Genomic DNA, 27265 nt, shown 5'->3' on the forward strand with positions numbered 1-27265 from the left:
TTCGAAAGATTTCGTGTTTTACAGGGCCCCCAGCGCTTGTCCGGATACAAACGGTGCTTTATTCACTGAGAAATTAAACAATCTAGGTTAAAAGTTTGATTTTCCCGCTCAATCGTGCGTTTTTGTGGTCCCAAATGACATCACAGCAACCGACCGCTCTGCAGCCTAGAGTACCTTCTTTCACGCATCCGCCGTACAGGGTAGAGACACGTATACGCTGGCGCCGCCATTTTCGGTTGCTCGCTCGCCACCGAAGCAAGTCATTCCCATTGGACCACAGATATCCGTAGGACGTCCCTTTTACAGCCGAACGTCCAAGTACCGCGCTCGACATCTGGCGGACGTACTTCGGATGTATTTTTCTGGGAAACGTGAACGTCCGTTCAATTTGGTCCGACGGACGTCCGAGCTACGTTTGTGCATGGACGTTTACTGTGGTCCGCTGGGCGCCCATCGTACGCCTGCATGGTTCAAGCAATATTCCGAAGTCATGTTAATAACTTCTCGTAATTAGCCCCGAGTTAATTATGTTGTCTATATTCTTGCTTCCTGCAGCGGGAGGCAAACAATTTGTCAGCTCAGAAAGCAATTGTGATAGTTGTAGCGTAGCCCTCACGCACAAAACACTCGATGCGGCCGGGCTATGGTAGCCGGGCTGAACGAGTCAACTTGATATAGTTATGTTCGAATTAAAAAAGGACAGCAGATTTCGTAAAGTTTCATGAAAACAGTTGGGTTGATATATAATGTTGTATGGATTGATTTGCTGCTAATTAGGCTAAAATGTATTCTTTTTGTAACTAAATTTTGTTTGTCTTTTGTGCGATGCAAAGCCAACACTGTGACAAGCCACGTCAAGCCGTATAGCCATAGCCATTCGCTTATGTGTGCGACAGTGCGAGTTGCGAAGCGCCAACTAGCTTCCCTGCTGCTTTCTTCTAGACATATTTTTGCGTCCTCAACGAAAGGTAAGACATTTTTATAAGTGCCAGTGAGTGGGGAGGGGGCGGGAAATTGTCTAGCTTTCCGTGTACTGCAAACGCCGTACGCTGTGCCGAAGTTTGGCAGAACTGGCTTATCGCGTTTTGAATGAAAGTGCCAACGCACTCAGGGAATCATCTTTTCTTCGCAATCATAGGCGCGATAAATTAGTTATACTGTTTCCGTAAAGCTATCAGCGGTACGTGCACGTGCTCTCGTTAAAAGACAAAGTCGTTGAGTATGCCGGCGTTCGCATTCAGCCCGGCGCTACCTACGACGTGGTGTGCGCAGTTACTTTTACGCCCACTCAAGTGCACGGAAAGGGTTAAAGGAGTACTGACACGAAATTTTTATGTTACGTTTTTTTCGCTGCTATGCGTGCCTACCAGCCCACTAATCATAGAATCACAGATTAGACGATCGAGCGCAGCGTAAACATTCATTTACGGCGTCGTTTATTCGTGCCAGTTTCGGTTTAGACAAAAAAACGCCAGGCGGCCGCCATGACAGCATGTATCACATGGCGTCACCATTCTTGCCGTATCGCTGCCTCTCTGGAAGCGCGCGGCGCCCAGACCGGCCGAGGTCTTCGCCGTCCCCACAGGCCCGGGCAGCATGACGTCAGTCCCAAAACCATGACGTGTACACACGCCCGAGCAGCGCGCGCCAACCACAGCCAGCGCGTCGGCTTCGTCACGGGAGCCCCGACGTCGGCATTTTGGGGCACGTAGCAGATGATGTCACGTCGGCCCGCTGTGGGCTTTCTAGTGCGGGCGAAGATTAAAATGGATTTTAAATATGTTTCGCTGAACGGTTGCTGTTGAAACTTGCTGGGAGATATCTCCTGATAAAAAGGAAGCGTTTTACATAGTTATCTCAGCTTTGAAATTTCGTGTCAGTACTCCTTTAACAATTGTTACTGTGTGAGCTCGTTGCGGAGATGCGTTATGCATTGGCCTTGAGGTGAAATGTAGGCACGGTGTAGCAAAACGTGTAAAAAGCCGTACGGTGCGTTTTAGGTGGGTGATTTCACGACCCCAGAAGAGAGGACGCGGCCTTAGTGTTTATGCCGAGGTGCCCTTAGGGCGTAGTTCTGCTGTGCCCAAGGACGCGGGTTCGATTTTCCGCCGCGGCGGCCGCTTTTGTGATGGAGGCGAAAAGAGAAAGCGCCCGTGTGTACGACATTTAGGCGCACGTTAAAGATACCCAGGCGGTCAAAATTAATCCTGTGGCCTCCACAACGTCGCGCACACCTCATAATTGATGGATGCCGTCAAAACGCGTTAGTGAAAACGTATGTTTATATTGTAGAATATTCGGCGGGCGTACAACAGCTTTGCTCGATGCAACCGAGGTATGCATTTTTTCCTTTTTAAATTAGGCTAGGCATTTGTTCTGCAGTACCCTATCCGCAGACTGCTTATGCTAGTGCGCAAGACAGTGCAGCTTGTCACTGAGATCGAGGGAATCTAGCGAAGCACTGCGAATCCTACCAGTTTCAGCTATCATTTCGCTTTGTACAGGTTTTCAAGAGTCAAAACTTTAGTTCGCCATGAAGTGATGGCAGAACCATGTTCCGACATAAAACCACAACAGTAAAGAATCCCCAATGCCTCGTAAAAAGTTTTTGAAGGGTGCAGTCAAAGGTACTTCAAACATCATTGGTATTTGTTGGCATGCCACTACATTAGCTGTAGAGTCGAGCCAACCAAAATAGTTCAAAAGCAGGCTAAAATTCTTTTTGTGTGTCTAATAATGTAGCCGTATATAGGACAAAACCATTAAATTGTTGCTTTTGGTTTTGCAGGTGCTGACCGAGGAGTTGGGGAAAATTTTGAGCCAAGATGTTCCTGGCATGAAGCACGATGGGCACGTGAAAGGTTGTACTTACATTGGAGGTTATAAAGCGTTAAATAAAGAATTTTCAAGCTTTGCCACTTCGTTTCATCTGGTTTGCATGCCATACTTTGCAACATGTAATCTGCAGTGTGCTAGATCTATTTCATTCAGCATATTTGTTTTCAGCAGCCTGTTTAACTGTTCAATACTTCACTTTTTCAAGCTAACTGTTTGTTCTTTAGCGTGCATTGCTGGAAGTTTTGTCTTAGAAATTTAATGGAAATATCCCAAACATACTCTTTATAGATTCATAAATCTTAGTAGTGTAGGTCTCAATTTTCTATAATAAACTTGAGAATCTGTGCTTGCTGTAAATTTCAGCGCTTTATTGATAACATGCCTTGAAAAGCCCCTTCTGTAGCTTGTTTTGACAAAACCCTGATTATAAATGCTTGTACCATGCACTGTGTGGGCCGACAACTCCACACCCTATTCATATTTTTCTTGGCAAGAGTGGGAGCAGTGATGTTTGCGGTAGCATAATACAGTGGGAAGTTGCGAGCTTATTATCGTAACCGCTTTTCAATACGGAACCATGTGTACACTGCGGGCTGTCATGTTGAAGCATCCTGTTCACCGAATTGGTAACTGCCTACTACAACTTATTCATATTTATGCTGACACAAAGCGCGGACTGTATGCATAGTCCTTATTGAAAAGTCGTGACGATAAGCTTGCAACGTTCCACTGTATTATACTTCTGTAACATCACTGTTTGCGCTCTTGGAAAGACATATGAATAGGGTGTGGAGTTGTCTGTCCACAGAGTGCATGGTGGAAGCATGTATAATTAGGGTTGTGCCAAAACAAGCTACAGAAGGGGCTTTTGTATCAAGTATTCGTAAAGCTGGAGTAGTGCTTCAAGGCATGTTATCAATAAGGCACTGAGGCTTACAGCAAGTACAGGTTCTCCCTGATACAAAAAATTTGGGACCAGAAACGGACGTCTGGCGGCCATCCAATATCCGCATTTTGTTATCCCCTGGACGTCCCCTGCACATCTCGGCCTGGGAATGTCCGATTTTGAACATCCGCTGGACGTCGGGAAATCCGGCTGGGACGTCTGTCGGACGTTCGTAGGATGAGCAATTCCTTTGCATCGGACCATCCCACGGACGTCTGTAAAACGTCCGCTGGCTTTCTGCGGATGTCTGATGGACGTCCGAATGTCCGACACCGGATGTCCAACGGATGTTCGATGGACGTCTGTGGTCCACTGGGTTGTGTCAAAACCGCGCTAAAATTATCGCTGCAACGCGGTTTACTGAAGAAGTTTGATTCATATTGTCTGTTTCGCGTTGCTAGGTCTCGTGGGAAACGAAAAGAATAACGCGTTGAGCCCGTTGGCCCAATTGCGGCGGCACGGGGCCGTTCAAAGGTTGTCTTCACCCTGTACAGCAGTGTTGGTTTGTTCCCGCGTTTCTTTACGTTCCGTAACCTAGATGGCGCCACCATACCGTGGCAAGCGTTTGGTTTGGTTTGGTTTGCTTTTGCCCGCATTTAAACCTGGCTTGTTTTTGTTCTGGGAGAAAATATTCGTCCCCTGAAACAGTGCTCGCTCGACAAATGGGGTCACGTAAGACACCGTTGCTTGCGTCAATCGGCCAGTGTCGTCTGAGACAACCCCAAGCCCCGTAGGGCTGTGCAGCTAAACCAAGCATGCTGTGCGCAGTACGAACATCAGAACGTATCAGTACTTCTATGTTTACATGTGCTTTCGTAACTTCCACTGTTTGTCCCATCATTCTTTTTGCTTTGTAAAGAATGTGCCCTAAATTTAAGCGCAAATCGCTCGTTCGTCTAGTTTGTAAGCTCTACCTAATTTTCGTCTGCTTCTGCCAGCCTCCGCCAATCGCAGAGCTTAGCTCATGTGCCATCATAGGTTCTGTTGCGGGAAATGAGCTGGTGGGTCGCATGACCATTCCCGTTTTTCCTAATTATGTAGCTTATTTGAGCGAAGTTTACGTTAAAAGTGGTGTCAGTATGATTCTAACGAGACAATCTTTTGAATGAACCAAACTTGTGTTTTCTCTTCATGGCTCCTTTAAGTAGTTACCCCCTTGGTTTATACACACTCCTAAATATTTATATTCCTTCAATCTGGGTAACTCGCCTTGCTGGATAGACACTGCTTCGGTGGTAGCGTCATTCAAAAACATTATTCCCGATTTTTCTGCGCTAAAATTGAACCCGTGGTCGGTGGCCTCCTGGCCGCTAACATTTATTAGCCGTGGCATATCGGTCTGGTTATCAGATAAAAGAACAATGTCGTCTGCGTATAACATTCCCGGAATACACTGTTGTACCACTTCGCCTTGCAGCATATGGGTTATGATGAACCCTACTTGACGTTCTTCCAGTTTCTTTTCTAACCCTGCCATGTAAAGCATAAACAGTATTGGGCTAAAAGGGCATCCCTGTTCAGACCCCGATGGCTGTTGACCTGCTGGGCGCATTTCTGTCCTTCCCATGTAAGGTGCATTCTATTGTCTTTATATATTGCTATAAGAAACTGTATTAACTCGTCATCTAATCCCTGGAGTGCATGCCTCCCTTCCGCTGCGTGGGCCAAGGTGTTCGTCATTTGTTAGCGAAATGGCGCTAACTTCAAGCTTCGTCTCAGCTGCTTCTATCTTTCCCTCAACGGCCCTCCAACTTAGCGATGCATCCAGTTCTGCAACCCGCTTAGCTAACCCCGAGTGATTCGCTTCTACGCGTTCTAGCCGCGACACCACTAAGCATAAACGACACGTACCTGCCGCTTCGTCTGCCTCGCCACCATCCCGCTGAAGGTCCTCTGCGTCTACCTACCGCGGACAGCTACCACACTGTACCAGCTTTCTACGCTTCCTCTCGGCTCAGAAACCAGACACAACGAGAAAGAACAGTGCAGGTAAATACTCATCTTCGGCTGTCCTCCGCTGTCTCTGCCGTTCTGCTGTCCTTGACTGTAGAAACACGCTGTTGTCGGAGCACCAGAAAAGCACGTCCGCACAGGTTGACTGCGCACTGCGCACTCCAACACCCCAAATTGTGTAAGATTGGCTTTCCTTTGGTACGTGTAAGGTAACGGGACCGCCATCAGTCGGACCAAGGAAGCTTCGCTTTAGGCAGACGTTCTTAACTCCACCTGGGTTGATGATAATCGAAGCAGGGCTACACCCAATTCAATATGGAGATGTTTTGAATCTCCCCTTTCCACGCAACTCCAGGCATGACAGCAGCAGGGTATTTGATCTTTCGGCTGATTTTCCTTAGTTATAGCTGATTGCAAAGCGAACAACACTAGCATGCACTTTGCCTGCTAGCGCTTGCTCCATGTCATTCGCAGCCGGTGCTGAATTGCACGTGGGGTTTAATTAGCGCCGAATAAGTTTCACTTACGATGTTCTGGGATCGTTGCAGATATAAGATGACGGGGAAAAGTGATTAAATGCCCATGAAGGCAAAATACGACATTGTATGACTTGAACTAACTAGGGTTTAGTACCTCAGCCAGCCCTACTCCAACCCCGAAAGCTGTTTTTTAACCAAAAAAGAAAACGCAAAAGGTATTTCGCCCTTCAGGGACGCGTTATGGGCAGTAGTGATGTATGGACCAGCAGAAAAACAGTTTTCAGTGGGTTATCTGCACGTTAGTGTTCAAGTGGTATGCGATCAAACAGAACTATAGGCTTACTACAATCGTTCAGTGATGTGTCTTAGCGACAGCTTAGTTCGGCGGCCGCAAAAGGCACAAACGAGATTCCGTGAATTCATAGAAAAGTTTATGCTAAGTGGCTAGGGAGCCGCCACTCCTCTTCACATAATTTAGTATCTCCAATACTTCTTCACAGTTTGTTATAAAACTTTCATCATTGTTTTTGGGGGATTAATCAGTCTTTCGGATGAACCAAACTTGTGGCCTCTTTAAGCAGGCACATCCAGTTATCGTGTGCGCACTTTCATAGCGATTCACCCACCGGGAGTGTATGTTACAGCCTAGCCTAAAGTGATATCAATGACTGTCATTACGTAGCTGCTTAGGTCCTAATATAGTTGAATGCCGCGTTTATCACTAGAGGTTCGCGCAACTCCCCTGGCTGACAGCGGACACTTCCGGAACAGGCGCTATTTCAACGTCCCTGAGTAAATTTTGGGTGGCCTCTTTTTAAGTTCAACTCTGAAAAATCACGTAGGCGGCAACGCCATGCCGCTTAGTTAAGCATGAGTGGATAAGGATACTTGATTGCTACAACCTAATCGTACTCAACGTGCAACGTAGGAACCGGTAAAAACTTAATGTGTTGTGAAACTTCTACGGTTCCAGAACAGTCTTCCGGTTAGTGTTCTCCAGCTGTAGAGATGGGGAACTAGACTGTAGTGAATTGTGGTGTGTCTCTCGCCATTTAGATAAGGTTCAATCACATTACTTATATATTCAGCCCGCTGTCATCATGAAATTTACTTGGTGTATGCTTCTGTGATTTTTTTTACTTGCCGTGCCGGTGCACGGGCCTGCTTCGGTAGGAGAAATGTTTTGCCAACTACATATTAGCTTCTCAACTAGGCTATCCTTTCTTTTTGTTCGCTGTATTCCAGCCACATAAAAATCGTTCTTTTTTATTGAATTTTTATTTCCTTCGAAGTCCGCCCACTGCATTTTTTTGGTGTAGCGCTCGATATAGGGGTCTCGCTTCCCGAATTCAGCATATGTGCCTTTACTAGACCTCGGAAAGAGTCAGAGCTCCCAGCGCTGCGCTCTTGCGGCCGGGTAATGTGCGCACGGGGTATTCGCTAAGCTGCTGATCATGACGATCCCTGCATGGCGGCGTTTCTTTAACTCAGGAAACGTGTATGCCAAACTACTATGCCCCGCGCTGCATCGTCGGCGAGGCGTGGTGGAGTCTGGTTGGCGCAGCTGTGCTGCATATGGCAATAGTCAGGCCGACTGTTCTGGATGGACGGAAATTATGCTGCGTGCTCTGATTGTCTTTTTCTGCAAATTTTCTTATCTCTTCGCGCTCCTCGTTCGAGCATTCTCTGCAGCATCGACGAAAGATGTTCAGCGCCTACCGGTTAAATGAGTGAAACTCAGCTGGATTTGAATGGTGGTGGTCTGCAGGAGTTTCTTGAGAGTAACAGGAAACCGGATGAGTGCATTATGTTGCGCCGTGTTCAGTTTTGATTATGCATGATAATAAGAACTGTTAGTGAACAATCTTCGGCATTGTGGTCGTTCAGGCTGATCTTTTCCCACATTTGGGCGACCGACGATATTTTGGTATCAGTGTAAGTCGTATCGAATATCATAAGTACCACAGTTGCACCTTGCTTTTGAGACTCTGTGGTTGTTATAAAACGTTTGCTGAAGAAATTCAGAAACATGAAGCAAAAACACTGGTAACTTCACCTGAGGTCGTGCAGCGTTATTGAAGATAAATATCTTTTCGCAGTTTCCACTCTGTACGGGTTTTTCAGCTTTAAATTAAGCGCAGCTAACTGAAATTATTTGTCCTCATTTAGAAGGTTTCAAGGGCATTTAATCCAGAAGATGTTTGAGGGCTATTAACGCATTCCTAATATAATGCAAACACATTTTTTTGGTCCGTCCGGACAAATCTTAGCGCATCGCTCCACAGTCACCCTTCTTTAACGGAAAGGAGCGCCAACCCTTTACACACGCACGGCCATGCACAAACACGCGCAGTGAGGATAAATAGCAATATAACATTAAGATAACAGCAAGATTTCAAAGGTAAAAGGGTATAAAAAAATATCAAAGGCCGCTTTGTAGAAAAAGTAAAAATAACAAGTTTTCGACAGAATAAAAGCTAAACTAACAAAACCCAAAAAATATAAAACTACATCGCAAAGCCTGTCCCACTAATTCACCTACTTCCTAACTGAAGAAAATGTCCTCGCACTTCATGTAGATTGACGTAGCGACTTCCGCGCAAGTATTTTTCGATGCACCGAACATACCCACATTGCAAAGGTAGAAGCTTAAAATTTATATTTCTTCAATGTCCCGGTGAATATGATTGCAACCTGAGATGATTTTGACTCTTGTATCTCGCCCTCACTTTTTCCCCCTGCCTACATTGTATAGAGCGTGAAGCACCCAGTGAACCATACTGGCTACTTGCGATAAAGAACTGTACGCACGACTGCCTCATCATTCACCTTGTCACGGAAGTCTTTCCCCGATTCTAGCACTATTGCTTTTGTTGCAGTGGTGTTGTAAAGTTATTGGCATGTTTGCATCGTATACATCGTTCGCACGTGGACTCAGACGTACGTAAAGCAGCGTAGTAGAATTTCAGTTTAAATATTTCCCTAAAGAGATGTTTTTCATCCAAATTTTAACGTGATTTCATGTTTTCAGGGAGTACCACGTTATATTGCCACAGACACTATGAACAGTAATTATCCCCGCAAGGGTTAAGCCGACTACTCGGAAACCGCCATGACCACTAGGCGGAGCCAATGACTTGGCTAGAGGAAGAAGACGCTCTGCCTGCTTAAAACTAGTCTTCTGTTTGGCAACCACCTGTCCCTCTCATGACAGTTTGATGGAGTGTGCTAGGTATCTAACCGATGTACTTCGGTGCCGAAGACCCGGCTACTTCAAGCCCGAGCGCAGTGGACACAACACCAGTTCACAAGCCGAGCCGACGCCTGCAACGCTTGGAACCGGAGTTTGGACGTCTCGCCACACCTTTTAGGTCAGCCATGAGGTCAGCCATGACTTCTACTGCGAGCCAAACTAGCCAGATGGCAGGAATGGCTCAACCGCTTCTCCGGCATACGCCTCGCACCCCGAAAGCACTTCACGGGGATAGCTTTGATGACGTCGACGATTGGCTTGAGAGCTTTGATCTGGTGGCCTCATTCAATAAATGGGATGACCGTCCAAAACTCACGATGGTTTATTCCTCTCTGGAGAATTCCGCTCAGACTTGTTTCGAAAACCATGAACCCACCATGGACACTTGGCAACAATTTCGGCGACAGCTCTTGGCCACATTCCGCAGCGGCGAACGAAAGGAGCTGGCTGAGATCGCCCTTCAGTCACATGTCCAGGGTCCAAATGAGACAGTGGCCGACCATGTGCCGACTGGTCAGACGGGCCGACACCGACATACCCGAGGAGAAACGGGTACGGCATTTAATGACAGGAGTAAAGGAGCAGCTGTTCACAGTCCTTGCTCGGGATCCACCGGGTGGCGTTGCTGACTTCCTTAAAAAAGCAGCAGCAATAGAACGCGCGCTGCAGCAACGTGGGATGCAGTACGGCCGTCAATCTCATCCCCAGACATCAAGCTGTCATGCTCTATCGCTGGGGAACACAGACTAATTTTCTCTGCGACAGCTTATAAGAGCGATTTTTAGCGAGGAACTTGGGCTCCAGAAATCCAACCTCGTTGGTCGTCAGCCAAGTGTGGCCTCCCTTTCCGAGGTAGTCCGCTAGGAGATACGGCAGGCATTGCAGCCCACACCGCCGCCGCAGAGCACCTATGTTACAACTTACGACGTGCCTGCACCCACTGTCATGTCGTACGCAGACGCTCTGCGCAGACCTTCTTCCTATGGGCCTCAACATTATCAGCCTCCAACTGCGCCCAGGCAGCAGCGGTTTGCCAGCAGCGCTGCGGGAATTGATCCAGACCAGCTTGCTAGAAAAGCGGTGATATGGCGCACTCCGGACAACAGACCCCTCTGTTATCATTGCGGGGACGCGAACCACGTTCGGCGCTACAGCCCCCGACCGCAGGATGGGCATGCGAGGGTTTTCTCCTGATGCCCATCGACCCCGTACGGCGAACAACCTCCTGAAATTCAGGAGTACCTGGCCTCCCATCTGCTCCCTCCGCTGCAGCAGCAACGCCAGTCCAGGTCGCCTTCACCGCAACGCTTCCTGTCCTTTCGACGTCCTATCTCGAATACGACGACCGCCGAGGCTGGTGGAAGGTCCCGTAAACCACGCCGGGGAAACTGAGGACGGCGTCCTCCGGGGGTAGGGCTGCCGCCACCCACACTTCGCAATATCCTTCACCGGCTCGACGACGCGAAGCAAAACCCGACGCCCCGGCCTCACCACCGCGACGACCCACCCCGAACCCGCTTTTTCAGCGACTCGAACAGACGACTTGACGCCTAGCCCAGAAACACACCATGAAAACGCTGGCGTAGTATCCGCCGGAATTCTGATTTCAGCTGACGATTACCCTTTGACGGCTCTAGGCGACACAGGAGCGGACTTTTCTGTAATAAGCAGTCAGCTTGCTGGCCGGTTAAGACAGGTGGTAACACCATGGAGTGGCCCCGCAATTCGTTGGGCTGGCGGCCACCTCCTTACACCACTTGGAGTTTGCACGGCCAGAATTTAGATACGAAACGCGTATTTCTCGGCCGGCTTCCTTGTACTGCAAGAGTGTTCAAAGCCACTCATCCTCGTGCTAGACTTTCTTTATGAGTATGGGGCCATCATCGCCCTAAGGGAGCTACTGGTCACGTTCTCTACCAACCGAGCTGTCAAAACCGAAGCCGAGCCTCTTTTTATGGCATTACGCCTTTGCGATGGTCACGTGACGGTGGCCCCCTGAGCAAGTGTGTTTGTTTCCGTCAAGTGCGACAGTGACTTTACGTGCGGAAAAGCCGAAGCTAACTTGCCCCTTCTGTTGTAACGACAGATCAGCGTGGCTCGGGGAGTGGTTGAAATCGAGAACTATCGCACGGTCATTCTCCTAATGAATTTTAGTGCCGCTCCCCAGCATCTTAACGAGTACACAGCTGTGGCGTTTCTCGCAGTAATAGGGGACATCGATGAAATAGCTGCCGTGCAGAGTACATTGGCTCAAGATCGACAAGAAGCCCTGAACATTTCTACAGTCACAGCGACTGCTGAGCCTACCAGTCTTGTTGAAATTAGCCCCAGTCTAACCCGAGAGCAAAAGCACCTACTCCAAACTCTCATCAGCTCCTTCAGTGACTGCTTTGCTTCCTTGACCAAGGTATAGCGCACTGGCCTAGTTAAACACCGCATTATAACCGGAGACGGAGAGATACCTGTTCGGCAACAACCATACAGGGTTTCTTCAACCGAGCGAGAGGCCATTCACCGCCAGGTCAAGGAGACGCTGTGGGATGACGTGATACAGCCGTCTAAAAGTCCGTGGCATCACCTGTCATTCTCGTTGCTTAGAAAGACGGTACCCTCCGCTTCTGCGTCGGCTACCGAAGACCTAGCAAAATTACCAAAAAGGATGTATATCCCTTGCCACGTATCGATGACTCCCTTGATCGACTCCGCCATGCCAGGTATTTTTCTTCAATCGACCTGCGTAGCGGATACTGGCAGATTGAAGTTGATAATCGAGACCGTGAAAAGACTGCCTTCATTACCCCTGACGAATTGTTCGAGTTTAAAGTGCTTCAATTCGGACTTTGCTCTGCACCTGCCACATTCCAGCGAATGATGGACAGCGTTTTCTCGGATCTCAAATGGCGCTCTTGTCTCGTTTACTTGGATGATGTAGTCATCTTTTGGGAACGTTTGATGAACATCTCGAACGCCTCCGCGCAGTATTTCATGCGATCAGTGCAGCCGGTCTTTCCGTCAAGGCAGTAAAGTGCCATTTCGCCTTCGAAACACTTAAGTTTTTGGTACATGTGGTGAGCTCTGAAGGCGTGAGCCTAGACCCCGAGAAGACGTCTGCGGTAAGCTCGTTCCCAACGGCAACAGAAAAACGTGCCATTCGCCGATTCCTGGGTCTTTGTGCTCATTATCGACGATTTGTGGCCGACTTTTCAAAAACGGCGGAGCCCCTAACTTGCTTCACAAGGGACGACGTACCTTTCGTTTGGTGAGAACACCAGTGCACAGCTTTTGAGGAGCTCAAGAGACGCTTGCAAACGACCCCTATACTTGGTCATTTTGACGAAGACGCCAAGACTGATCTGCACACAGATGCAAGCAACATTGGTCTCGGCGCCGTTGTAGTACAGTGCCAAGAGGGAGTTGAGCGAGTGATAGCCTACGCAAGTCGCACTCTGTCCCGGGCGGAGAGAAACTACTCGACGACAGAGGAGTGCTTGGCGGTAATATTGGCGATTACAAAGTTCACACCCTACTTGTACGGCCGACCAATTCGCGTCGTTAGTGACCATCACTGTTCGTGCTGGCTGGCAAGTCTCAAGGACCCGTCGGGACGCCTTGCGCGGTTGAGCCTCAAGCTTCAGGAGTCCGATTTCACCATCATGTATAAATCCGGGAAGCGGCACACCAACGCCGACTGCTTGTCGCGAGCTCCCTTTGAGCGTAATCCTGGCGACTCGGAAGAGGACAATGCATTCCTCCGAGCCTTGGAAGCTACAGATCTTGCCCAGTAACAGAGAGACGACTCGGAGTTTCAGTCACTCATTGAGTACATCGAGGGACGTAGCGCGCTTATCCAACGACTTTTTAGGCACTCACTTTCATCTTTCGTTCTCCGGGACGGCGTGCTCTTTAAAAAAGGGTTTCAACCTACAGGATCCGAATACCTTCTAGGTGTACCGACATGCCTGCTTGGCGACGTTCTACACGCTTGCCACGACGAGCCCTCGTCGGGGCACATAGGCTTCGCTCGTGCAATGGCACGCATCCGCCGGAAGTACTACCGGGCAAAGTTAGCCGCGACAATCAAACGCTACGTCACAACGTGCCGGGATTGCCAGCGCCGCAAATCTCCATCTACTCCGCCAGCCGGCTTCTTACAGTCTATCGATTCCCCGAACCTGCTATTTCAACAGATTGCCATGGATTTACTAGGCCCAGTTCCTTTGTCGTCAGCTGGGAACAATTTGATTGTGGTCGGTACCGACTATCTTACAAGGTAATGCGAAGCAAAGGCACCGTGTTTGTACTACGACGAACATCAGCGGAAATTGCGATATTTTTTCTCCACAGTATCGTGCTCCGCCATGTTGCCCCAGCACTCGTCATTACAGACCGAGGAACTGTGTTTACATCAGCGCTTACTGAAGAATTAATGAAACTTACGTACACCTACCATCGCCGCAAAACTGCATACGATCGGCAAACCAACGGTCTGACAAAGCGGCTCAATAAGACCATCGCTGATATGATTTCCATGTATGTTAACGATGACCACAAGAATTGTGATGAGGTACTGCCCTACGTTGTATTCGCTTACAACACGGCTCCGCAGGAAACAACCGGCTTCACTCCTTTTCGTCTCGTTCATGGTCGGGAGGTCACCACAATGCTTGATTCGATGCTTCTGCCCAGAGGAACTGAAGCACCCACTTCAGGCGCTGAAGAATTCACTAGGCGCGCCAAAGCAGTTCGCAACCTCGCGCGATGTAGAATACGGAACCAACAAAAAATCAACGCCCGCCGATATAACAACAGGCACAGAAAGGTGGTTTACCAATCTAGAGACCAAGTTTTTGTGTGGAGCCCAGTCCGCCTTCGAGGGAGATCCGAAAAACTGTTGAGCCGCTATTTCAGCCCCTACAAAGTGGTGCGTCAACTCAGTGAGGTTACGCACCAGGTAGTTCCCGAAGGAACTGTTCGATCTCGACAGAGTGCTTTTCCAGAAGTTGTTCATGAGGCCAGGATGAAGCTGTACCACTCACGGTGAGGGCCGATGCCCGTTCAATGTACTTCGTGGACTTCCGGCTGCTGAAGTTACAATCTCACTGCTAGAGGAGCGCCAAAGACGCCTCCAAGACTGTGAAGGACGGTCGTAACTATAGTAGCAATTGTGTTGTGTTTAGAGCCTTCCTTTTCATTGTTTCTACTTTTCTTTTGCATCGAGTCGATGCTTTTTGAAGGGGAGGGATAGTGCCACAGACATTATGAACGATAATTATCCCCGCAAGGGTATGCGCTGACTACTCGGAAACCGCCATAACCACTAGATGTAGCCAGTGACTTGGCTAGAGAAAGAAGATGCTTTGCCTGCTTGCTCGCTACCTTGTGTGGGCTCGATTCTAATTAAAACTAGTCTTCTGTTTAGCAACCATCTGTCCCTCTCGTGACAATATATAAACGCGGCAAGAGCAGACTGTGCTACACAACATGCACTGGGCGAACTACGAGCGTCAGCTTCTTATCTGCTGCATTACGACATGGTATTTTTAATTTATTTTGGCAGCAGAAGTTCCTTGCAATAGACTTTGCCCAAAACAGAAAGTTCGTGCGATATCTACTTCACGAAAATACATTTTTTTCTTTTTTTCTCTAATGTATAATAAGGTACAAGAACTGGGATCTCTCAAAACCACTTTTTGTTTACTGTTAATGTTCAGTCTGTTAGAGATAAAATAGCCTGTGGTTCTACTGTTATTATCCGGAACCTACAACATTAACATGTAAAAAAAACCATAGAGCGCAGCCTCGAAACCGAAAGCCTAGCCTACGAGCAACCAACTGCCCACATATTAAGTTTCTAAATCCATCACGGGAGTAAAACTGATTTCTTCCGCTTCCAGTGCCCCTTCTGCTTTCGTCGTAACCATTTCAACCAACGCGCCTGTTCAGGGCAGCTCCTTACCGAAAAGGGCTTCGCCTACAAATTGGCATCCGTACTGTTACGGTGCAGTCGAGTTTTAGTCTTGTTTCTTTGCGAGCCATCCTGCCTCTTGATACACTTTTGTAAATGAGAAGCATTTCTACAGACTCTGGCGGCTTTCTTTCCATATTGGTTTGTGACCTTCCTTGCAACTTGAAGGACAAATAATTAAACGCCCGGCGTCAGTTTGGCACAACAGCGTCTACAAACCGAGTAGCCAACGGGGCCCGATGTACGGCAGAATCTTTTCTCAAGCCTCCACGGTTAGTGCCAACTTGTACGCCAATGAAGACATGAGCCCAGAGTCGCCCCAACAATGGTGCAGGGATTGATGGCTCCGGCACAGTGATGCGCCGAATTCCTGTTGAACAGTAGTAAGTAATTTTATAAAATTATCCGGCCAGTGTTAAAGGAAGAAACACAACGAATTCCCCGTTGCAATTACGTCTGCTTGCGTCCTATGAGGACAAAAACCTTCGATATTTGTCAATGACGTCCTTGCTACTACAGCGTACTTACATCTCTTTTTCTTCGCTTTAGTTTGTTAGTAATTTTTGGCGCGAATTACTTCGACAGGTTTCTAAAGAGCTGCACCGTGTTTGTATCTCTTTGTTCGCTTTCCTGGCTTTGTCCTTGGACAGAAACGCTTCATCAGACAGACTGTGAAACGTTCCGCTTTTAGAGAATTATGGGAGAACGGAGGTCTCACCTATCGTGACACAAAGCCGCTGTAAATTGAGGTATATGTTTAGAAGCAGGTGTTAATAAAATAGTGCACACCTTGTGGAAAATTTTATGTTTTTTTTATTCTACAAGACTTCCAGGAACGCGTAATCGTTGTCCGTATGATTTCCGTGTATCCCAAGTGTGCGGAAAGCACATGGCGCCAGATTTCGACCTTTATTGAAGATCAAAACATGAAAACTGTGCCAAAGGTTGTTAATGTTAGAATTCGTCTCATTTCAGTGTTTTTGGAAAAAATGTGCTGCCTCGGCATGCTTTACTCCGCATTAACTCCGTATTCCCATATTTCCGTACACACTGTAGCGAGGACACACTCAAGAAGACAATGTTGGCGGTAAAAGGTCAAACCAATTTATTGAAAAGGCGAACTTGGGGCTCACAAAAAAAAACGTCCTAGCGCCGCTGCCACCGAGTTCTATGTCGCTCGCCGCGTGTCTCTCTTCTGCTTCTTCAGCCCGTGACGTGGTTGGTTGGGTGCTGTGCTCGACGAGGCATCCTTTCATTCCTTTGTTATTTCTGGCCGCGCAATTGCAATAGGTCATGCCGTGACAATACAAAACTTTTCAGCAGAATGGTGACCCTTCTTGCCACAGGTTACTCAGAACCACTGTTCAACGCAGCTGGGGTGCACCTATTCAGCTCACGTGCAGGGACGTTCACTTGCCTCGCTGCGCGGGCTGCTTTAACTTTTGTTCCAACACTCGCAACAAGCAGAGATACCAGAGTGGTTGCGCTCTGCGCTCCAGCAGTGGAGACCTCTGTTCAAACCTAATACGAACTTAAACGCGTTTCCGTTTACCCTTTCGAATGCAGGTCATTTTCTTTACCGGACAACCACTGCAAGGACAACAACGACGATTTATTGCAGAACGTGCACAATGCAACGTATTAGTGCACGCACTACACCATGTTTGTTTATCGTCGCGCATGTGGCCCGTGTGGGGCTTCGAAAAATTTGCCATTCCTCCCTAAAGAACGTTAAGAGAAGCGCAAACACTTTGTAACATCAAAACTGTGTCAAAGGGGCGTCCAACGTTCGCTGGAAGTGCGTCCCATTGATCGTGAAACCTTCGAAGATCAAATCGCAAACGGAAAAGGAACTCATGCAAAGATTTATGGCGCACTAAGAAAACGCATCTACGAACTATTAGATTGCACACCGACGCTTGGTTTATGATATAAATATATACAGTTAAACCTGAATATAACAAAGTTTACAATATCTCGATATTTTTTGTTATATGCAGGTTTCGAGTTAGGGCTCGGGTGAATGAAGCCGAAAAGAAGCCAATCTTCTAGACATCAGTGAAGGTGAACTCACCCTTAGAGGACGTATTTAACAGTAAAAAAAGTGCGTTATTTCTGCCTGCTGCTTTCTCACAAGCTTAGGCACAACACGGCGCTCCAAAAAATCAAGATTACTTACCCCGGTATTAACAAACGTACCTTAATTATCACTTTTGCCTGTCGAAAAATTTTGTTCCTGAACTGTTTTCATGAACCGAACTTACGCTGAAAAGGGCAGCTTTTTGCGAACTTGATACACCCTTTTACTCTGACATTTTTTGAGAAACTGCTAGTTGGGATGCTGTGCCGAGTGGCGACGCATTTACAATTGCAAGCTTGTCTTGAAAAGAGAAAACGTTTCGTTTGCTGGCAGCAGAAGTCATCACAGACAAACCAACACAACATACAGCAATGGAGAAGCGCGAATACACGCGGACAAGCAGGCCTCGCACCTCAAAACGTTAGAGTCGAAACGACACCGCACTCAGGTGTGGAAACGCGTGGTCGTTTGCTGCGTAGGCGAAAAAAAAGTGAAGCGTAACCCTTCGGACGCGGTGTCACGCTACACAAGCTAAACCTCAAGTGGGTGCTACGTTAGCCATCGGATCCCTGTTCATTACAATCATCACGGCGAATTTTGCTTTCAGCTATTCTAGGCGTTTTTTTTTCAGCTGCTGGATCAGCGAGTAGTTCTGTTATTAGGTAAATTAGCGCGTTTTCTTCGGCCAATCTTTCAGCAAAAGTTAAAAAAAACTGACTGATCTGCTTAGCGAGTTCGTTACATCAACGTTGACTGCCGCAACACCTTTGTTACAGAAAAGTCCCACCCACGGGTTGAAAAGGGGGTAGCCATTGGAAAGTGAAAAACTTCCTTAAATCCAGGAATTCGTTATATAGAGGTTTGTTACACCCAGGGTTAGCTGTACTATTGTGCTTCTTCTTTATGATGGATGCGTGTATTGCCTTATCCGTTCCTCATCCGTTCCTATGGCCTTATTGCCCAGAGTCGTTCTTTTTTCGCGATTTTCAAATAACCCTTTCGACACAGGGAAAGCCCGGATTCACGCACGCGCCGTGTGTCCGGAGATCCTATCAGAGCTTTGTGGTCGTCGAACTGGTCTATGGAGAAATGCATTAGTTTTATGACAGAGCGCCATCGGCCCAACTAAGAGAGCTTTCGCTTTAAAATTTTCCCAAGGGGCAATTTCAAATAACGCTCATGTTGCAGCCGTTCTTGTGTTCTCGACATAGACCACGTGGTGGCCCTCTCCAGCGTTCAAGTCGGCGTAACATCATAAATTTGGTGCCAACAACCTGCACAGAAATTCAATTGCGTTTACGGGAATGATGTTCCTCGACCGTATAGCTTCTCACTGCTCTTTAATTTGATATTGTTTCCAGACTTTCCTCGGCCGGAGGTGCAACAGGGATATTAGAGGCTAACAGTTGAGACAGTGCCATTTTCAACGGAAAGACAGCAACAGGGTTCAGAATAAATAGTTTTTATTAGAATATTTCAGCGGAAATGGAAAGTAATTCAGCGCACGAAGATTATATATTTCTAATATAAATATTCCGGTGCAACCCTTTGGTGCAGACACCATACTTTTACAACTTTTTCGCACAGGACTAAACCAAGCAATATTCATGAACTGTTCAAACTCCCAGGAGGATGTAGAAGTTTATTTCTTTGGTAGTCCAGCGGCGATCAGAATGTGAAACCTTTGGACCACGGTTAATTTGGCAAAAATATCAGCGGTGCGATGATTACTGGAGTTCTCGGAGATGGTGGCCGAAGTAACACGGTTAATGCGATGAAAAGAATTGAAGACTTTATATGGAACTACTTACGTCAAAATGAGACATGAGATAAATAATAAAAAAACTTCAACTTCACCTTTCAGCTGAAATGTGGGCATGTCACTCGAGTGCCTCAAAGTCGAATTCTTGGAAGAGCCCGCCACGGCGGATTTGTGGCTCAATGACGCGGTTTCAATCCAGGCCGTTTTGAATGCTGCTAAGATTGAGGCGAGAAGTGAAAACGCCCGTGTGTCAATTTTTGGCGCACGTTAAAGACCCCTTAGGCGGTCCAAATTAGTCTAGAACCGATCCAGTATGGCACGCCTCATAGCCCTGTTGTAGCTTGGATCTTTAATTTGAATTAGTTTGAATTTAATTTGAATTAGCATCTTTAATTTGAATTTTTAAAGACTATAGTCTTTCCTGGGCTATTTCGACGCAGAAAGTTTGGACTGTCTGTAATTCGATTCAGCCACCCGGCCAAAGTGAAACAAAAGCTGCGCAATTATCTTATATACCACATCGAAATCTAAACGTCTAAGTCAGGTGGATATTTTCGTAATTGTAAACAGTGTTAAAGAATAACAAGACATTACGAAAATAAAAGTCCGAAAATTATTATATAAGTAATATTTGCAGAGTGTTCCTTTATAAAAAATTGTTAATGCTTTGTTCTCGCATGAAAAAATGAAATACTACATTAACTGCAGAAAACCGTCGCCTGCAGTTGTCCGCGCCGCTATAGCTCCTGGAAGCATTTAAGAAACCAGACGGCAACAGTAACAAAAGCTTCCACTAGTTAGTTTCCCTGTTCCGCTTGAAACGCGCGTGGAGAAGGGCAACGTGGTTCTGCAAACGTCCTAGTTGGGTACCTCCATTCAGGCGCGTCTCCGCGTACGGCAGCGTTGGCATCGAGGCACCCGACTTGTAGCATTGGAGCACGGTAAATTTAAATTGACTTGAGCAAACCTCTAGCGTGTTATCTTGGGCGAAACGAGGCGGGAGAAAAACAGCATAAGAGGATAGCGGGAAATAGGAGGGAAACATTTACTTGGCAGGGAAGACAGTCGACTTTCCTCTTTCGTTGACTTTTGCAACAAAAGGAGCAGATACGCGGCCATTTTTTCTCGAAACAGCGCGAAAAATACGAGACGAGACTTAGTCTGTGCAAATCGCTGTGACACGTCTACATGTTGTTTCGTGTTTTTTGTGCCATTTTCAAGAATGATTTACCAACCCACACAAGCTTCTACCTTACAAGCCAAACTCCAAATCTAACTATCTTATCCTCCAAGTGAGGAACCTACTACAAATCTGGCGGGTTCACGAGCCCCACGCAACTGATTTATTCCGGCACAAGAGAAAAATGACAAGCGCAAGGTGGAAATACATAATGGACATAGGATCCGCGCAACTGTAGATAACAATCTGCGGCGGTTGTGCAGAAATTAAAGCGTGGCTATCCCGACACTCACGCCATATATAAAACTTTTTTACCGAGAAAAATATCGAAGCCTTCAGTGTGGCTCCCTCAGCCCTGGACAGCTTGAGCTCGGGCCGCGTCAACAGTCGGCTCGCCCTGCTGACGCTTATTCTCGCTGTTGGATCTGGACAAGGCTCCCTCCCAAACCACACGGGTGTGATGAAGATTGGGTTGGAAACGATAGGCTTGGTCGCAGCCTCCTACGATATGATAGTGTTCCGGGACCTTGCAGAAGAGGAAATGCGAGAGCCAACAGGCAGGAACCAAAATGTGACTGTTCTTGGGGTGGGGGAAAGTGTTCGTGTGGAGGGCACAGAAGGGTCCGTCTAGCTCTTTATGGAGTTGTTGGTGGGCTGAGGGTAATCTTTTAGCACTAGTCGGTAGTGATGTGTGATTTCTTGGTACGCGATTATCGGATACATGCTCTCGGGCTCACTTCCGGCAGTACTGGCTCTTCGGGATAGCTCTCCAGCCACAACAGGGGCTATGTGGCTGCCCGGAACGTCGAGACGCGCGGGGGGCCAGATGATCTTGACGGAACGCTTTGGAGGGCGTTGAGTAAGAATCTTGACTCTTGTGCGGTGAATACTTCCGTTAGTAAAATTGAGGCACGCCTGCTGCGAGTTGGTGGTGGTAACTGCAGCTGTGGTTCGAATCACGGCGACGGCAATGGCCGCTTCCTCCGCTTGCAGTGGGTCTGTGGAGTGGTATACAGTAGCCGACCGTTTTTCTGGACTACAAAAATTTGGACTTACTTGATATTGAAGAATTTCTTGAGGAAGCGCCATTTATGCCATAGGAGTAGGGTATATAAACAAGGGATATTTCAGACGAAATGAAGCCAAAATGTTCCATTTTCCGGAAAAAAGCTTCCACGACGTAGCCACGGTGCGACTACGGGACGACGCCATTTTGGATCGTAAGTCCACTTGGATGGCTTCGGATTGGATGGGATTCGCTTGACTAACGCCATGGTAGCAAAGTTGGATGTTCGATACGATAATTTTTCCTGTAGTCGCAAGGGAAATAATGTTGAATATTTTTTTAAACGAATAACGCAAGACGTTCCCAGCGCTTTGGCGTTGTTGTCCAACGTATCCGAAAAAACGTGACGCTTGTGCACATACATGAAGACGTTCTTACACGAGGGAGGAATTTAAGGCAAAGAACCATTCGCGACGTCTCGAGTCCTATTTCAATTAAACAAAGATCATTTTTACGACTCGCGGATTTTTCGGGCTGCTCTTTTATTCGGTCTATTTTCATTTCCTTCCAGGTCAGAAAACTCGGACGGCCTCTGTAGTGTGACCAGTGTTGTGTGGTATTCTTCACGACCACAATAGCGGTCGTTGCCTGAATCCCGGGTTACACTGCGCAGCCATACACCGCACTGTACGGGCTCACCGCAGGAGCTGGCTAGCTGGCTCTGGCGAACTGTCTTTCTCCATCCTGGCCGTCCGCTGCCGCCGGGCTGTGCAGCCTCTCCCCTTCGAGAGAGCGCACATTTTACGCGAGACTCTGGCGCTGTGCGTGCGCGGCACACACACACAAACACACACACACACACCCACACCCACACACGCAAACACACACACACACACACGGGCACGCGCGCACGCAGGCAGGTATGCACGCACGTACGCACGCACGGACACGCACACGCGCACGCACATGCACACGCACGCACCCACGCACACTAGCGCGCGTGGGCGCACGAACACGTACACACGTATTCTTTGCGCGCATGCGGTGCACCATCACAAGCGCTCACGCGGGGCATGACACGTATGGGGCTGACGTCCCTATACGCAGACGCTGCGCCCCACATGTTTGGCTTGAATTAGATGAGCGACTTCAGCCAAGACTCTGTCTCCGTCGCAGGAGCGGTCTTGTGGCCTGGTATGTAGACGTACCCTTAATTCCGGCTCTACTCTCCAACTATGGTGTCTAGACTCCACCATATCTCAAACTCAACGTCTATCTTTTCCACGTGAATCCACTCGAACTCAGACGAGACTCCCCGTATTTCGGGAAACGGCGGAGGGCACATGTTCAGTCATAAAATCTATTTTTTGGCGAAATGGAGGTTTATAAAGCCGCGGCATTTCACACTCTAAGTGACGCCCCTCCAGCCTCTGCATGTCTATACGGCAGGACCTCCGTCGGCACAGCCCTCTATCGCTAATAGCCACGCGCCCATAAATTTCACCCCGCAACGTACGGGTCTTAGCCCCGTATGTTACTCACGCAAACAATCAGGTTGCTACGACGACATGTGCCGACTATGGATGTAAGGAATCCAGGCGCCACTGACGCGGAATGTGTCGAACGCAGAGTGAGTGATGCGGTTCCGGGAAGTGGAAAACAATGACTTTATGGCAGCCAGCTTGTTAAGAGCAAACGGCCTCTGGGTCACGCGCTCGCGCGAGGACACATTGTCTGGGGCCGTAGCTGCGTCGTCGCGTTGTTTTGGCTGGAGTGCGTGGTGTAGCCGTGGGAAAACATCAGTAGCCTGGCGACTCAAATTGAAATTCCGAGGGCTTGGAGGCAGGTGGCTCTGGGCCCACCGCGTTTTCGTTTAGCAGGTTGTAGAACCATTTGGTCCGTCGAGCCGCTGGAGACGGGGCAGCTTGGAGCTCTCAAATGTGGTTAGACAGTGGCCGATTCATGGCGATAGCTTTCCTTTTGTTCGCCCGTCCACCCGCGGAGTGAAGGCATACGAGGAAAATCCTGCATCAACCCGGAATGGACGCGGGATAATGCGACGCTTGCGGCGGCCACCGTGTCCTGTTGTCCCTACGCGCTGTTTCTGGCCCACGGTCCAATTAACGGGGCATCGCCTGTCAACGGCGGAGAATCTTGGGGATGCGCCGGGTCGTTAAGATGGGTGGTTATGGGTTTCAGTTGGCGTAGGGTGGCTTTCCGCTTTTGGACGAGAATCGTAGGAACAGGTCAAGTATACCGCGTTCATAGAAGCTCGTTCCTGGCGCTCGCACTTGCTTCCGCGGGTTTCCAAATGTTTGTTGTAGCTGTTTCATTTGCTTTTTATATATTCCTTTTTGGTTGGTGAGAGAGGGTGAGCAATGTTTCAGACTTACGGGGGCGTCGCCCACTGCAATTTAAAACCGGATGTGGTGACCCGACCAATCAGATCGCCAGGGGATGCTGATTGGCCCTTGTAACGGTGGTGGAGATTAAGTGACCCATTACAACCACGAGACACGAGGTCTCGCGGTGTCGAATCCTCAGGGTTTTAATGTGCTATGCACGGCCGGCGTATATCGGGGCTAGCCAGGTCAGGCTAGGGAGGATCTCACTACTTGGGTAGTCTTTGGTCAGGGTGCGTCGCTGGCGGGGGTGCGGCGGGCACGAAGTCTTAGCTGACCTAGAAACCTACTTTATTTCTTACTCTGACTACTTCAGTCTGTAAATATCCTGTATGTGTCTCTCGCTTAAATATACAGTTTTAAAAACCCTCAACAACACTCATCGTCGTGTCATCAGTGCCGCAACCATCAGGCACCAACGCAGACCATAGGAAGACTTCTAGACGCCACAACATCGGAGCATCGAAACAAGAAACAACGAACCTAAACATTTACTACGGACGAAACGTGGAGGGGGGTAGGTGCGTTCGCACGCATAACCATCTTCGCACGGGAAAACCCAGGAATTACCGGCCGAGAAATGCGCCGTTTCTGGGTGACTCCCGTCTGCCACTTCGGTGAATTACTGCAACGCAGGTTGCGGCAGAAGTGGCGCACCGAGGCGATAATTAGTCTGCTTCGTACACTCCCGCTCCTCCCCCCTCCCACGATCGGTCAAGTTCGGCGAAGACGAGTTGCGTCGCAGGAGGCGCACAGCTCACCTCCTGTATATCCAGTCGCCCAGAGGTGCCGTGCCTGATTCAGCCGCTCCGCTGCGCAGTTTTAGCTGCGCTGTGCGTCCAGGCAGTGCACTGGCTGCTTCCCATTCCCACGCAAGCTGGGTCCATCTGTTGGCTGACGTCACGAGTTGTCTTACACCACTTCTGATTGTGCTAGTCATCCCTAGAGTAGAGGGATAGTCATCATCATCAGCCTGTCTATGCCTATTGCAGAGCATAGATCTCCATAGATCTCCTCCCCCATAGAGCTCCAATTATCTCGGTCATCTGCTAACTGCGACCAGTTTAACCTCACAAACTTCTTGATCTCACCTGCTCATCTAACCTTCTGACGCCCCCTCCTACGCTTGCCTTAAAGGGTAACAGAGTAGATTCCTAGAGAGAGGGTAAGTATACGGGTGCAAACGTAGTTTCACGTTCTCTGCTAGGCAGTCTTGAAGGAAGGGGGAGCCACCAATTTCCCTGCGGGTTTCTAAGGCCTGAAATAAAATGCGTTGCATTAAATGAGAGGTGAGGTTTCTGCTTCCTCATTTTGTAAACACAAACCTCATTTCCTTTCGAGTGAGTAGTTTCAGTTGTATATGGTGGTTTTGTTATGGGAATCCTAATATATCCCGCTTATTTTTTGTTAGTGCACAGAGGTATTGTATGCTAAATTACTAGCGCAAATGAAGTCATTCTATGTCTTCTTTCATGATACAGTCACTCACGTATCAGTAGGGACCCATAGATTAGGAATACTAATGTTACACCTTATAATGTCTGATTTTTAAAGTGTTTCACATTGTGGCAATCCGAGGATGCACATTCTCCAATGCTGCTCTAAAGGGTGCTCGGATTATTATTTTTTTGTTGTGCGCAGGTACAGGTGTTTTATGAAAAATATATTGTAGCGGCCTGTTGGAGCACTCAGATGCCCTCCCGCTGTGCGAACGTGAGGCCCTGTCCACTGCGTCGGTACTTTCTTGAGCTCCTGCGCCAGGTTGCTGCTAACGACTTAGTAGTCCGCCCCTGTATCAACAAGCGCAGTAACGTCGCAGTCGTCGATCGTCACAGCCATGTCGGGGGTGGCTGCTTGTTCAGAACTGGCCGGCGGTGTCTGTTCAGCAGAATGTCGTCGAGAGCAGGTTGGATGATCTTCGCTGGAAGCCCGTTCATCGACCGCACCTCCAGAGGTTGCTGATCTTAGTTTTCCCGTCGCGGGCTGCGCGAGCGACGCCCAGGTGAGCTGGATAGGTGATGAGGGCTTGGAGACCGGTAACGGAATGACGACGCTGGTCCGACGTCCTGACGGTTGGAGACAGGGGAAGGTTGCCGTCTGTAGAGGTACTCTCTGATTTTTCTGGGACGCTCACCGTTCCTGGGGCAAGGAGCATCAGGATGAAAACCGCGAACGCCGGCACGGCGATACGGGCACACCCTGTAGAGATGGCCGGCCTCTCCACAGTGGTAACACAGTGGAGTGCGATCTGGTGCACGCCATAGATCCGTCTTGCGAATTGTGCCCTGGTACGCAAGTTGAGGGTGCCGGAATCCAGGCTGACGGGGACCAACGGCGCCATTTACGCGCGCATAAGGCGGGGTGCACACGGGAGGGGCGACACTCGCAGCAGCACACGTGCTGGGTTGTTGCAGAACTTGAGCGTATGAACCAGAGTAGAGCGGAGGTGGCTGCAAATTCAGTTCGACGGGTTCTCGACAGCTTGCCTTACTTCCTCTCTAACCATTTGAGCGAAAGAGGCACACGCCGACGAAGCCGTAGGCACTTAGGACATACGGAGTTCTTCCCGCAAAACAGGACGAATGAGCTCCCGGAGGGCCCACACGCTACAATATATTGCGCTTTTAAACCATTGTTCACTAAAATGAACGAAACCCTATATAGACTCAGAGCCCCGTCGTAAATAGCAATGCAGTTAAAAGGAACAAAGTGCATCCGCGAAAGAAGACGTCTGAACAATAATGAGAACAACACATTCTGAGTTAAGTATTTAGTTTACAGCGATCGCTGCTAGCCAACATAGCGAGTGCCGATGGTAGCTGTATCTCCATTAGCCGTCCTGCTACGGTGAGAGGAGCGTATCGCAGCGAGTTAGCGCAGCGGCAAGTGAACGCGTCAAAATGACGGGCGACAGGGATAAGAAGCAGAAAAAAACTATGTGAGGGAACAAACATAATTGTTTGTTCTTGCACAAAACACTCAATGTGATAGACCCGTGGCAGTTAGGAAGCTATGCCGGGTGTTTGTAACAAATGCTTAAAACATGTTTTTTAGCAAAACACGTGCCGTACATTCACACATGACTTCTCTAGCATTACATGGTGCAATCTGAAAAATATTTTGAGCTTTCAATTTTTTTACAACAGCCTTTTTTTATATAGAAAATACATCGATAAAATATTCTGCTGTTTCGTTTTTATCCTCAGTGCTTAAGCGTGGGCTGTTGATGTTAATCTAGCCTACTGGAGGGAACAGTTTCTGTTTAATTTTACAGCCAACCTTTTTATGCCTACGATACGGAGTTTACGGCGTCCGGGTAGAAAAACGTCCTCCAAAAAGAGAAAGTCAAAAATCCATGCGAGGGTGAAAACCCAACGACAACAACAACAAAAAAAACATAT

This window comes from Haemaphysalis longicornis, unplaced genomic scaffold (genome assembly GCF_048455015.1).
Source record: "Haemaphysalis longicornis isolate Haplotype H1 unplaced genomic scaffold, Haemaphysalis longicornis Haplotype H1 scaffold_6, whole genome shotgun sequence".
In the NCBI taxonomy this organism is placed as follows: Eukaryota; Metazoa; Arthropoda; class Arachnida; order Ixodida; family Ixodidae; genus Haemaphysalis; species Haemaphysalis longicornis.